This window comes from Amia ocellicauda, chromosome 19 (assembly GCF_036373705.1).
Source record: "Amia ocellicauda isolate fAmiCal2 chromosome 19, fAmiCal2.hap1, whole genome shotgun sequence".
Lineage (NCBI taxonomy): Eukaryota > Metazoa > Chordata > Actinopteri > Amiiformes > Amiidae > Amia > Amia ocellicauda.
Window position 1 is genome coordinate 17,305,729 of NC_089868.1, and position 14,783 is coordinate 17,320,511.

The following is a 14,783-nucleotide window of genomic DNA, read 5'->3' on the forward strand; positions in this document are numbered from 1 at the left end:
TGAATTCGGAATTCGGATCAACACTTTTCATTCTTTTTAATGCCCTAGAGTTAAAGTTAAACAACACATTTAAATTGTAAGACCGCAGTTAGGCTTACTTGTCAGACCACAGATTGTTACATCTTTTTCACAGAGAGACAGGAAATATATTTTGCATGGAGAAGTCATCCAATGGAAGAAAGGGAGAGTAGATCAGTTTTAGTGTAAAAGAGCGTACCGGTTACTGGGCTTGTCCCAGATTTGAGGCTTTTTTTATTATTATTATTTTTATTCTATTTGTAAGCTATAAAAGTATTACATTGTTTTGTTTTTTCAACCTCTCTCTTATCCCCTCTCCTGGAAAGAAATGCTGATATTCCACAAGAGGCAAGAAAGGATAGACATGCTACTGTAAAGGAAGGGGAATGAATGTGCTGAAAGATAAAAGGTGCTTAGCAAGAAGGCGAGAGGCATTGGACACCTGCAATTGCATGTTGTTAATAAAAAGATACAATTGTGCTGTTAATTGTTTATCTGTACAATGCAAATTGGTCAAGCTTCCCACACTGAAATTCTGGAAACTGTAGTTTAATCAAAGATGGAAAAAACAAAGCAACATACAATAAACTGCACTTAGAACATTAAATATGACTTATTTCTCAGAAGGTGTTTATTTCTTAGAAGGGGATTTCCAAAAACAACTGGTTCCTTTTTATACCTTGAGCGATGCTTCCTCACCTGTACCAGACAAACTTATCTGAGGATTACAGCATTTCCAATTTTGCGCTACCTGCAGCTGCTATACAGATGGCAGGTCCAAAAATGCACAACCTCCTAGGTAGCCAACAAGAAACAGCAGGCAGCAAATTAATGAGATCATCACTGCTGCTACAGTGGCCTTACAAGCACAGGAGTTGTACCAAACACCTGGTGGGCAAACACAGCCAGCTTCCTAAGTGGAGAGTCTGTTTGGTAATGGCACGGGGAATTGGACTGGATCGATGGCAGTATCACTCAGAGCAGGGGTTGTACATCACGGAGACAGCAGTTAAGAATCACATTGCTTGGCTGCGTTATGAAGTGCTGTCAGTTCTTACAGAATGACAGGCAGATAAACAAATCAGGCGTGAGTTGAAGAGCTGAGATATGAGGGCGAGCTCTATTTTCTGCCGTTGCTTTACAGGCGCCTCACAATGCATTCCGGTATGAGCCATGCAGAGCCAGGAAGATAATGACACTCACTTCTGAACTGGAAGAAAGGTCATTGCTTGTTAAGATTTATTTTTTTCTAAATGGGATCTGTGATTAATTTGCTGCATTCATCACATTTTGAACTACAGTACTTCCATGGTCACTGCACCAGAAGCATATAGCGTATATTGTGGTGCCATATAAGTCTGTAAAGTAATCAATTTAAATCAATTACACCTTCACATTTTTAGATACTGTTACATGGAACTATTTTCAGTACAATGCATACATAAGATTGTAATGTAAAATTGTTACATCAGAACAATAAAAATGTATACTTGTTACAAATATATAAATGTGATATAAAAACACATGGATATTTGCATATAACTGCAACTAAAGAGGTCATTGAAATGAGATGCAGCACCTGTTCTTATGCTGTGTAAATCATACACCCTTCCTCAGAAAATTACATAGCTAAAAAGAAATGGGGCATTCTTGTGCAGAAGAAATCTGCTGACAACAGACAACAAGCCAGCTTTCTGAAATTACTTAATGTCTAATTGCTTTGAGAATCTCATCAGTCGCCTAGAGCACAGCTTCATAAATCCTCTTCTAAGAAATGGACAACTCCCCCCAATCTTTAAAAAAGTATGTCTTTGAGCACCGGTCAAGGCAGTGTATGATATGCTAAACAGTCAATCAAACAAGATCAAACTAAATAGACACCAGACTCAAGCATCTTTCAAAACCTTTGAGAGAACAAAAACAGATTTCAAGAGCAAGACACTTTACAGAAAGCATGGGTATTAAAGTGTTTTCAAAGGCAATTCAAAAAGCTTGTTAGACCCATGACATGCATACACAAATATACACACAGGAACACACACTTTCAAATATTCAAAAAGTGTTCCCGAATGAAAATATTGTACAAAAGAAAAAGCCCAACACTGAATGAAGAGTTTTATGAATATCAATGAAATATTAAGCAATAGTTTATTAATCAAAGCTTCCTAACACATTAAAAATTAATGGAACACAAACAGCACATGCATAATGCATTTTGAACTATTCATGTTCACAAATGTTACTAGTTTTACTTCAATCAGACATCATTAGTCCATCTTCTGTTAAATGAAACAATAAAAAGGAAAACATCAATAAAACTGAAAAGATTAATATGCAAAGTATACACACATCTAAAAAAGTGGCACTGTTCCCTATTTCTAGAGCAAAAAAAAAAAATTATATTAAGCAGAACTGTAATACAATCACATAAAACGTCATCTAACTTGTTTAGTTTTCTTATTCACTTTTATTGAATCAAATAATTCCCAACTGTAATAATAATAACACATACATTAATTTTAATTAAAGTGTATTTCTAAGAAACTACCAGAATGTCAGTAGCGTAAACCATTCAAACATTGCAGTTTGTTTCTTAGGATTATGATCTGTCACTGTAATTGTCATTAACTAGGAGCAAAAGTATGTTCAAAATTTGGGCCCAACAAATCAGAGCCATGTGGTTAATTTTACAGAAATAATTTGACCAAGCTATTTCCATTCACTTGGATTGTTTTAAGTTCATTAAGTAAGATTGTTTATGATTAGTCAACACAGTCATGATCATTAAACCTTAAAAAGCCCAAAAAACAGCAACTCCAACTCAAATTAAGTAAAAAAAATGTGTCCATTACAAAACAAACCCTTTGTAACCGTTATATCATTACCAATGATAAAGCAATTAAGCAATTCCAGCTATATGTGAAATAGTACCTAAAGAAATGGGTATAACTGTATATCTGATAAGCAGACCTTAAAGAGCATAACTAACCAAGTGGTTTCCAGGAGGCCATGAGTTAATTTGGGAGTATTACAATGCATACAAGATGATTAATTGTGAATTTGCTAGTTCATTTTCAGACACCGTTCAGAAATACTTTCAAAATGTCCAATAATGACCCAGTTTTAATGAGCCAATTTCCCTTATATACATCTTAATTTATATATTTTTCTCTGCATGGTTTCAGTTATTTGTAGAAATACTACACTGTAGTCTTTCTTAACAGCACTCATTCTGATGATAATTTTGATGAAAAATGTTTCCTGTTTAGAAACTCTATTGCTCAATTACAATTTGCATTTGAAACTATAATGGACTTATTTATTTCACATTGTTGCTTCGATAAATGGAGTACGTGACTACATGAATTCCCATGATCAAACTTGAGTTAAAATATAGCTCATATCTGAAAAATGAAAAACACTTCCTTTCATGACGTCAGCAATGAAGATCTAGATACTTTTGGGCGTTTTTCTTTTCTGACATAAAGGTTAAGATTAACATGATACGACTCAGAATACTTGGACACAAACAAGTCAATGGATTCAAAGGAGAAATTCTGTGAATCAAATCAAACAAAGAACGGAGGGGCTGAGAGCATGCAGAAACAGGATTCAAGGATTATCTCAGGAAAATTAAGGAAAAAGACAAGAAGGCAGAAACCTGAGGCCAATATTATCTGAAGGTACATGGAAAGAACATAAATATATTGGTAGAATGAGTGAAGAATCTGCAGAGTAAACTCCCTTGTGGGACAATTCAAAGGCTCTTACAATGTATGGGTAGTTATCTTAATCTCATGAGCAGCATTTATAATACAAAAAGCATCCTAGTTTTTAAAACAGAACCACTTTCCATCTACCAATAATTTGGGGAACAGCCCTTCTTACAAGCGACCATAATGGGATAAATCAAATAGACTGAATCAGAAGCCAATTGACATATTTCTGAAAGGAGAAAAAAGAAAGCTAAGTTACAGAAGTTTGGCATTGAAGCAAAGTTCTTTTTTGTATTAGGTGAGGTCAAGAAGAGGTGGGTGTGCTAAACTGTGCCTTCTGGTGCTAGTAATTGTAGATTAATTCATCTCCCAATAAGAAAAACAAGCCTGAAAAATGATAGTAGTGATTATACCCCTATTGGAATCAAGGTTATGAACATAAAACTTGTGTACACAGGGTGTAAATAAAAATAAATACATAAATATACAAAATACAAACTGTTGCTTTGTCTCCAAATTCTACATAATAAATGTATACAGCTCCAGAACAAATTAAGAGACCACTGCATTTGTTTTTCTTAAATCAGCATCTCTACATGTATGGCAGCCATTCCATTCATATTTTTATTTGGAATTGGGGAAGGAATGTTGTCAACAGTTTATAGAATAAAACAAAAATGTTCATTTTACCCAAACACATACCTATAAATAGTAAAAGCAGAGAAACTGGTAATTTTGCAGTGGTCTCTTAATTTTTTCCAGAGCTGTAAAAAACACATAAAACAACTTTACTGTGCATTTAGAAAATAATGTAACACTTGTTTAGAAATGACATTTCATATGAAAGTTTTTCTGCCCTCATTATTATTTCAGAGGTTTTCAATGTTTTTTCTGTAATTGAGACAAACTGGATTGCCAAGTTGTGCAGTAGAAATAATATGTATACCCACTGGTCCTTATTACTACCTCTGTGATTGAATATACACAAAGAACTAAAGTCAATACTGTTCTGTTTACTCTTAGTAAAGATTATTTGGTGGAGGTGGAGAAAAATTATAATATCTATGATAAATCATTGCCTTTTAAACTGTACATTATATCTTTATGAGGTTGCTTTAATTCTGTAATTTCTGTAGCACTGTACATCAAGAAAAATGCCCTGATCAATTGTCTCCAACTACAGATATATTTGATTGTAGAGAAGATACACATTAAACTGTACTCTGGCAACTTTGAATGATTTACTGATTTGCGTATGCCTCTACGCAGGATGCCATATCACTAGACATATCACCAAGGCAGATGAAATCACTTTAATGCACAGCAATATTTATCCTCAGTCTCAGCTCAGCTGGATTGTCTGGGTAAGGCACACCTCAATATGTCTGCTTTTTCACAGCACTTTCTGAAGAGTAGTAAATCTGGCTAATAATTACACCGCTTCACTGGCAAAGGATCGAAGCACCATATTAACCATGCATGAAAAATAAATTTGATTATGACTATGATTCTAGTTAGCACAGGTGTGGTTTTAAATTCTAAAGTGATTATATGCAAAAGAAAGTACATGCCAACTCACACAATATGGAATACTTTCTGTTGGGATATAACAATCTTCAGATATACACGATTATACTGAATTAATGCAGATAAACTTAACAATCATTGTGCAAACTCTATCTTGTTTCCTCTATTGCTTTAAGGTATCATTAAAATGGAGAAAGAAACAAATTGAATAGATGTGCAAAGTCAGACTTGTTTTGTCCAGTTGGGTATTGTGGAAGTAGAAATGTGCTAATAATTTATCCCCTATTCATCAAGGAGAGGCCAATTCTGCAAATTCAGTTCCATCAAACTCACCAGTTCATGAACTTCTCATACTTTGAAGGACAGAGTTTATAAAAGGTTTATGGAACTGTGAACAGACTGAGATAATAACTGGTCAAGCTGTGGTTAGGTCTCACCTTCTAAATAAATAGAAGTTAATGCAATTTTCAAAGTACTTGAAGAGCATTGCAAATGCATTTGAGCCCAATTCTGGTGAAAAAGCCCCCAAGCTACACCTTGGCCAGACAGTGCAGCTCAGATATACCTAGGTTCAAGAGAAAGCAAAGCACATGTCAAGACAGTGTTGGGATATAAATCCTCTGAAAGGAAAATGAAGATGTAAACAATTATTTAAAAAATAAAAATAAAAAAATGTGTGGTAGCTTAGTTGCAAGACCTTTAATGAAATAGGTGTTTAGCTATACTTTGTAAAGGTTAACTACATGCAGAAACAGCTTATGTGATGCACAATGGGTTCATGCACAGAAAAGCAAAATTGCAACATATGTTTCTAGCTTCTGTCTACTCTCTAAAGCTCAGGCTAATTTTCAGTCATACAAAATGCAACCTCTTGCCATCCAGACACTTAAGATATTTAAACTCATGAACCAGATTTATAATTACCAAAGGACAGCATACTGCCAGCCTAATTTTGGACATAAAACCCAGTACATTAACCAGTTTAAGGACTTTCTAGGCAACAGTAAATATTGCACTGTGCATTGCAACAATATTTCTTTACCAGAGGGCTTTATATATGTCAAAACACAGATTGACCAAATTATACAAAAACAATTACAATTCTAGAGCTTCCTTTTTTTTAATTAGTTTATTTTCAATATTGCACATATATGTTTTTTAATATTGTAGTGAAAGATATAGCAATTCGGTGTGATGTGTGTGTGTGTGTATAACTGAAACACAAGAGCAATATGATGCATATAAATATAACCATGGCAAATCCACAGCGCACAGTAAATGAAGAACATCTCCTATTCTGCTTGAATGAATATGACTGCGCTCCCAGGCACTCGGCACACTCTGAAAAGAAGATTTGCATGCTGGTAACAATACATTCAAGGTCTAATAGTATAAGAGAAAACAATACAGAGGAAACTCTACACTGCACAATTGCACAAAAGCACAGATTGTGATGCCTGTCAGTTTCATGAATTTTACTTTGCTATTCAGGACTAATTTGCTTCCTAGTATTTAAAACTGACCTTTGAAATTACGTCTGTCTAGAGCACGAATCAAATTAAAAGAAATTAATGAAATAAATCAAGTCAAATAACTTTGCATTAGACACCTAAAAATGATGGGAATTGTACTGACAAAGCTTTTGGCTCTGGCTTTGCAGTGGCTCTTGTACAGAGCCAGTTTCATGCTTCACAGCTGATAAAGAACCTCAACTTCGGCAAGAGAACTGGTCCGGGAAATTCCACATGGTTGTTCTCTGTCCTACTTGACTCAAGGACAGGAACAGAGACCAGACACCAGAAATAGACTAGTGATAAGCTTTTAAACTGAAGTAGTTTGGGAATGAGTTTGAGAAAGGGTTCGATTTAGTGGTTATGATGGGTAGGCTTCAAGGACTAGGCTTAGAGATAGGGTTGTTATTTTCAGGGCTGAAGTTTAGGTTTTGGATTGGATAAGAGTAGTTTTATTGATTCTTGTTCAGTCCACATATAAAGTATTAAAAAAGTACAATAATAACAATGCACTGTAATATTAATACACATTAGTATATAGTAACCATATTTCACTTTCTAGGCTTTGATTTGTTTCTTAATAAGGGTCTCCTATATTCCTCGTGGCAGGAAATCATAAAAATCTGGTCTGGGAAAAACTGCCAGCTGTTGAAATATTCTCTAACCACTACAGCCGACTAGACTAAAGACAGCTTAGTCATCTTCATGCACTTCAAGACAGCAACACATTTCATGTAGGTCACAAGGGCTGACAAAGGTAACCATAAGCAAAGGCTTCCCAGCCACATCCTTTTAACAGAGATTCCCTGAACTGCATTAGGAAGCCATTTAGAAACCATGATGGCGCACTCTGTGCAAGACAAACATTCGAAAACTTCGACACGTACTGGCTTACCCTCTAACCTGCCTCCAACTCATACGAATGCATTCAGGATATGCAAGAGTCATTTGTATGCTTGACCATTACAACTACACAATCTCTGAAAACTACCAGTAGCAGTCTAGGAAAAGCAGTTATTTCCTCCATAAAAAATCTGTCCCTTACGGGAAGAGTGGGAGCGCTGTTCTTGTTCAAAGTGAATTAATGGAGCCACCATTACAAACTATTGAAGCAAAACATGGATAATGAGCCTGCTCTGTCAACAGCGGCATTGTAGGGTATCCTCAGGTATCCAATGACAGTCATTAACATTCACAATGATGGAGCCGAAAGGCATTTGACACTCTGACTGATATTGTTCTTCCCAATCTTCAAATGTCAGTGTTCAGAGTCTGATATCATTGTCTCCCCTCCTGAGTGAAACGCTCCTGATGCAGGCATGCTCCAATCACATGGACTGTCATTTTACAATGGTGTATGGATGGAGCCACAGCATCTCCCAAAAACCAGCCCTCGGTTTATCACTTCTTGCCTGATAATCGGGACTGGGCTGCATAGTTCAAGAGTTAGACTGGCAGATTTCATTATGACGAGGGAAAGGGTCAGCTGTATCACATGCAAGCAGACAGCACAACCTATCTCACCAAATTAGTTTTATCACTTCACTGTAAAGAATGCTTTGTTCTGCGCTATGAGAGTAACCATTAGCACCCTTCTCTCTGCAATCTAAATCAACAGTAATAGGAAAAACACTACAAAACAAATTAGATTGCATTAGATGTTTTTTTTTTAATACATCAAATCAGATGACTGCAAAGTTGTCCCATTCTATTTCCATACTCTATTCATTTCCATGGAAATGTAGTTGACATTTGCCCATTTAAAGGATATATGAAATTGCTATAATTTTACCAGTCTTCATTCACGCAGCCATTTGGAAAGCGAGTTGCATTTGCCCAGAGGCCACAGTGGAGGGGCACGGTAGTTACATTATATTTAAATTACTAAGTGGTATGGCACACTGATGGTAGCACACACCGTCAATAACCTTGTAACAGTGGTGATATTCATTACATACGGCTTTTAAAAGTGCACTTCCTAAAATGTTCTCTATAATATAAATAAATTATGTTTGTAATATTGAGTTGCTGAAATTCTATAATCCAAATATATATGATATACTCGTCATTTTGCTACATTCAGTACAAACTTCTGTAGTAACACTAATACAAATCAACTGAAAACAGAAAAATACTTAATTCCCTGACATCTTTCTTTATGATCAAGTTGGCTGCCTGCTGCACTATAAAATATGGCAACAGCAGTCCCCCTCAACTTGTCTGAGCTGAACTGACACTACGTGGAGTGCTTCATAAAAAGTGTGTTAATTTTCCAGCTCAGGATAGTGACAACACAAGCTAACAGGGAGCATTTTAACTGTCAGTACTGTCTTTTTGATATTATTGCCCTGAAGTCAGACTCAGTACTCTACTGTAGGTCATAAATATACACAACGGGAACTATTAAATTCTGCTCTCTCAAACAAACCGGAATATCAAGAAATGGACACACATTAGTATGCAAAAGCCCCACTGCTTCTGTAACTTGAATTCAACAAATGGCAAATATATTGAGCCGATCTATTCCATTTGCACAGTTGTGTTAATAAACAGAAATATGAAGCTGAATGTTTTCCAACGTGAGTCAATGCTCTGGGGAACGCACTGAGAGGAGTATGGTGTGCCCAGAAATTTACCGTGAAAGCATGTGTGCTTGTCAGCTATTGTATTCTGTTCATTTTCTTTTAAGATCTAGGGAAATCTTTCACAGTATCTGGGTTGGAAGAAAGATTGGTATATAAAAAAATGGGATGGCAAGTATATACTCCTTTCTTCCATCTGTGGAAGTTCTAACTTTGGACCCCAGTGTTGGTTGTTTCGGACCTGGAGGCTTTTACAAAATCCCAAGGCTAAGTAAAACCATCAGAAAAGAATACAACCAATGGCATAAAATAGGAAGGAGCTTTAGAGTTGCACTGTAAGCAGGGGATGTCAATTTCCTGACATCTCAACATTGCTGTCCTATTCAGTTTTTGCCCTTGACATTTCACCATTAAGCTTAACCCCTCGGAGTCTCAAGTCTTCTTTACTTGAAGAGCATCTGTCTACTTCTATGATTGGATACCCCTGTAGAAGTGACATATGAATTTAATTGACTAGCAGGGAGGAAAAAATACAGAAACGAAAAGAAAAGAAACACTGATTAACCGTTGGCGGTAGCCTTCTATGCACGAGTCTGATTGGCAAGATCATTTTGAAATGAGACGAGGGACCAGCATCACATAGACTCACAGGTACCTGCTCTACTAGGTGGTGTTCGTTTTATTGTTTTGGTCTAAACCGGCAAAGCTAAGATGGGTTTTAACTGCAACACCGAGGCAAACACACCAAAGAAGGATAAAACTCAATAATCCTCCCACAAAGCAAGAGTGAACAATGGTTGCAAGTACTGCTCAATAGCTCAAACATCTTTAGTTTGGAAGAAAAAGTGCAGATGCCGGGGTTACGTGGAGCAGCATTTGACAAGCTGCTATATAATACTAGATACAGCCAACATGCCCCTTGCACATCTCTGTACTGCAGTATATAACGGTTGCCTGCTAGATTCCACAGCTCCAATCTTTTTGTCTGCCTGAAATGAATTTCATTACGTATTTAGTTTAGTCCAAACTGTTGAACAATGTGTTGTGGTACGACTCCATGAACTGCAACAATGGGAGACTCCTAATAGACTACTGCAGTATTAAATGCACATACAGTAATAATGAGATCATCTGGACACATCCTTCTTATGCCAGGATAATACTAATCTAAGTACAAAAGCTTAGTGCAGAATCTAATGCATTCTGTCAGGCGAGCAAGCGGTGACTCTTCAAGGGGGGCATCTGTAGTTTGTGTAAACTTTCTTGGCCAGCCTCCTATGAAGATGATGTCTACAGGATGTCCTAAAAAGTGCTGAAGGGATAAGGGCATTGACTCAGGCTTGTTGACGGTGATCTTGCTTTTCTTGTCATGCATTCAGTTGTTTAAGCCAGTGGGGAGAGTGGCATAACAAATAACTCATTTAAATCGCCAACTGTTAGGAAATGGACTGATATTCAGAATAGTATGAAATCATATCATAATAAATACTATTTGACAGCAAAAACTGTATAAAGGACAGTGCATTCCATTCCTCTTGTCTAGTTTATGCATAAAATGTATTTTAATATACTGCTGTGGAGCTAATCTTGCCATGTGAGGGAAGGCAACCCATTGCATTGGATCTCAAAGAAAACTTATACAAATACTATAAATCAAAGCAGGGGACCAGAGACATGCAGCTGATAGATCCCCTAAAACGTTGAAATAAAATTGACTAACAGTACACTTTATTTCAGCAAGCATGTATGTATGTAGTGAACCGCTGAGGATGTGTTGATAAATATCACTGCGTGCATCCTATCTGTGCCCAGGCAAAATCACTGTGCATATGCAGTTAAACACTGCGATTGATCTCAATCTACACACTGTGACTTATATACACATACACACACACACACACACACACACACATGCATGCATACGATCATATAACACTATAGAAACCCCGCTGCACTTTAATTGATGCACGAATAGTAAACAAAATGCCCCAGCAATCACTAAGCATTATACATAAGGCTATTTTTCCGAAATAACAATTAAGTTGTATTATTTCTGCATGCTATATTGTTTTATAAAAATATAAATTAAATAACTGAACACTATACTAATCAAAAATATAATTATAATAACAATAATAAAGTTGAATTCGTCCGTCAGGTGCAAAAAAAAAAAAAAGGTAAGAAAAAAATATTCGTATTATTATTCTTACCTTAAAATACCCTCCAGCGAATCCAAGACATTGTCTGAATGATGTCGATGAATCTCTAATTTTGAAATGGGGTATTTTAGCAAACACTACAATTGCACGCCGCCTTCACAATAGCATGTATGCAATCTGGCGAAACAAGGCACATCAAATCCAGGCATCCAAACCACACGATACCCTGTGTGGTTTTATTTATTTTTGATGATTATAATTATTCATTGCATTTTGCTCTGGGTTGCATGCAGAGTTAAACACGTCCTGACAATGGTCCAACGCCGCAGATGGTTTCCCCATTATGTTTCGTTTTTTTTTTTTTTTTTTTTTTTTTTTAGGTAAATCCCAATTAATCAGATTGCAGGTTGTTTCGCTGTATCTCCGTTAGCCCGTTATATTATTTTTTCTGAAGGGAATGTGAAGGCAAAGAAAGGGATAGAGGTAGGTTTCTTCAGTACGGAGAGCCAAATGGTTCAAACTGCCCAACTTTTGTATTCCACCGCAAGAGGGGGCAAAGAAGATGTATTTTACTGTGGAAATGGTCCACTAATACAGACCCAGAGAAGAGGGTGGTCTTACTGGAAATCTCTTCTCATTGTGGCATGTTTGACACCTTTTTATTTTTGGACAATCATAGGGAAATTGGTTCTTAGATCTTAAATATGAATTAGTCAATCAGTGCAAATTCTGTAAAGCTGTGAGGACATATTTTCATGCTGAACTCGGGTTTCCCACACCTACAGCCTTTTACAGTTGCTGTGTCATAGCTGCTTTGCATCGCACACATCACACAAACCTCTGAAGATGTGATTTGTGGACTGCAACTCTACACAACTCACATATTCATGTCAGAGTTGAAACATAAGTCTTCCATACATAATAAATATACGCACCATATCCATGATTTTATGATTTAATAATCATTTTCCCTGGAAGGCATATGAGAAGAAATGGAATGAGGTAGTCCAGTTCTATAAATTATACATTTACAATGCATGTATTTTCCATCAGCCATGCAAAATGATTTATGACAATAGTTTGGAAATACCAAAATACAATAGTTGCTTTGTAAAGAACGTACTGAACACCAGGTAATGGCGTGGGACTGAACAAGATCAGAGCTGGTGTAAGACAAACAATGAATATCAGCATTACATAACTGCTACCGTCTGAACAGTGCAAATAACAAAATATTTCTCAAATATTTAGGAACTCTGGATTTGACCCAGATTTCCTGGGGAAGAAATAGCACTTTCTTGATATGTTCTTATGGTAATGGTTAGAGTTTCTAAAGGGACACAATGAAGATGGTGAGTTGGTGAGGGAGTTCCCATGAGTAGGATGTAAGTACCACTGATTTACATTATTTGAAATCAATCATGGTTTTGTTTTGCACAGCTTTCACAATGACAAGTACTTCAGCAAACATTATGGTGTTATTCTTAAGCATTTACAACACTAATGGGTCACTATAAGACATTATCCTGTTGATCATTCACCACAGAGTAATGAAATTCAAGTCAGGGAGGCACCAGAGTGTATCTTCCTGTAATAAGTGCAATTACTTTACCAGGATGTTTGTGTTGAAGAACATCATTAACACCAGCAAAACAAATGTAAACATATTGGCCTCCATCAAGAAAGATATACTGTGTGCATAAGTTTTCAGACCTGCCAACTCAATATTTGGTGGAAGCACCTTTGCGGTAAATCTCATGTTGCTTGGGGATCGCTTATGGACAGCACTTTTCAAGTCTTTCCACAGATTTTTTATAGGATTCAAGTCTTTGGCCTTCTGGTTTGCCTGTATTCAGACCAATTACTTATTTTTAGTAATGGCTTCTGTCTTATCACCCTGCAGTTGAACTCTGTGGCTCTTCCAAAGCTTCGTTGGCCTCACAGTGGCATCCCTCACCCGTTTCCTCCATGCCCGGCTGCTCAGTTTGGAGGGATGGCCTGATCTAGGCAGTGACTGGCTGATACAATGCACCATCCATTTCTTGATGATTGATGAGACTGTGCTTGCAGGGATATTCAGAGACTTCAATATGTTTTTGTACCCTTCTCCTGATCTGTGCTTTCCAATTTCTTTATCCCTGACTTGTTTTGAAAGCTCTTTGGGATTCATGGTTGAGTCTTTGTTTGAAATTCATTACCTGACCAAGGAACCTCACAGAGACAGGTGTTTTTATTCTGAAATCATCAGACCCACTATTATTGCACACAGGCAGAGGCCATTCAACTAATTGTGTGGCTTGTTAGGGTCATTTTGTGCTGCTGAATTAATATAGGTTTGCTCAGAGTAAAGCGTTTGAATACTTATACAATCATGCCTTTTCCATTTTCATTTTATATTAATGATCTATTTACTTTTTCAGTTGTTGCTTTGAATGTGTGGATTTGGATGTTTATATAGCAAATATTTGGATGAATACTTTTGCCAGGCATTGTATACCATCAAATCCACTGCAAGATGAGGTCTCCCTATAGGGCATTGTTAGCCATAACTCACCACACTGGCCAGATGGTTCATATCTATATATACTATTTATTTTAATTCCCTGCTGTTCAGCTGCTGTTGGATAATTACACTACTTGTTGGTGTTCATGGGCCCAGTGCCTTTTTGTATGTTAGGAGGCACCTACCCATTCCACATAGTATATTTCCTGAATAACAAATGTTTCAGGACGTGGGGACCTAATGCAAGAACAAAGGATGAGCAATGGTGCTCTGTGTTGAGCCTGACTGGATGAGATAAAGGTCATTGAATGGATGTCACACAAACTAAGAAGCAAAATCATTTATAAAGGCATAGCCTGCAGTAGATTTAATGTATTCTTCATGAGTCCCAGTTTTACTATTAACAAAATATTCGCTGGTTTTACAGATTAGCCAGGTCTTTGATCTGATGCCACCTATATATTCCTCTTGCTTCTTTGGATTTTTTTTACAGCTTGATTATCAAATCTTTAATATCCCAGGCCATATTCTTTATCTTTGACTGTGCATATCCATATTCTATTTCACAGCGGTACTCATATCATTTCACAGTTTATCATTCCTTGTTGTTATTTTCCTGTCATAACCCTTCATCAGATGAGGTTGTTTCAGTCTCTGAACTTTATACAATGTAAGCAAAATCCAATATGTCTATTCTATGGTATACAAAGCTCAAGTACAATATAGTCTTCAATGAAAGAGAGGCCCCAGAATTATCTTGTTCGCCC

General features: G+C 36.6%; 1 protein-coding gene across 2 annotated transcripts in view; it reads right to left on the reverse strand.

Moving 5' to 3' along the window:
- Nucleotides 1-12,030, reverse strand: part of b4galt2 (UDP-Gal:betaGlcNAc beta 1,4- galactosyltransferase, polypeptide 2) — a 118,668-nt gene extending 106,638 nt beyond the window's left edge. For both annotated transcript variants that reach the window (XM_066691808.1, XM_066691807.1), the window contains exon 1: nucleotides 11,565-12,030. The gene's annotated coding sequence lies outside the window, so the exon portion shown is untranslated. The remainder of the gene's footprint in view (nucleotides 1-11,564) is intronic.
- Between the last annotated feature and the right edge of the window lie 2,753 nt (nucleotides 12,031-14,783).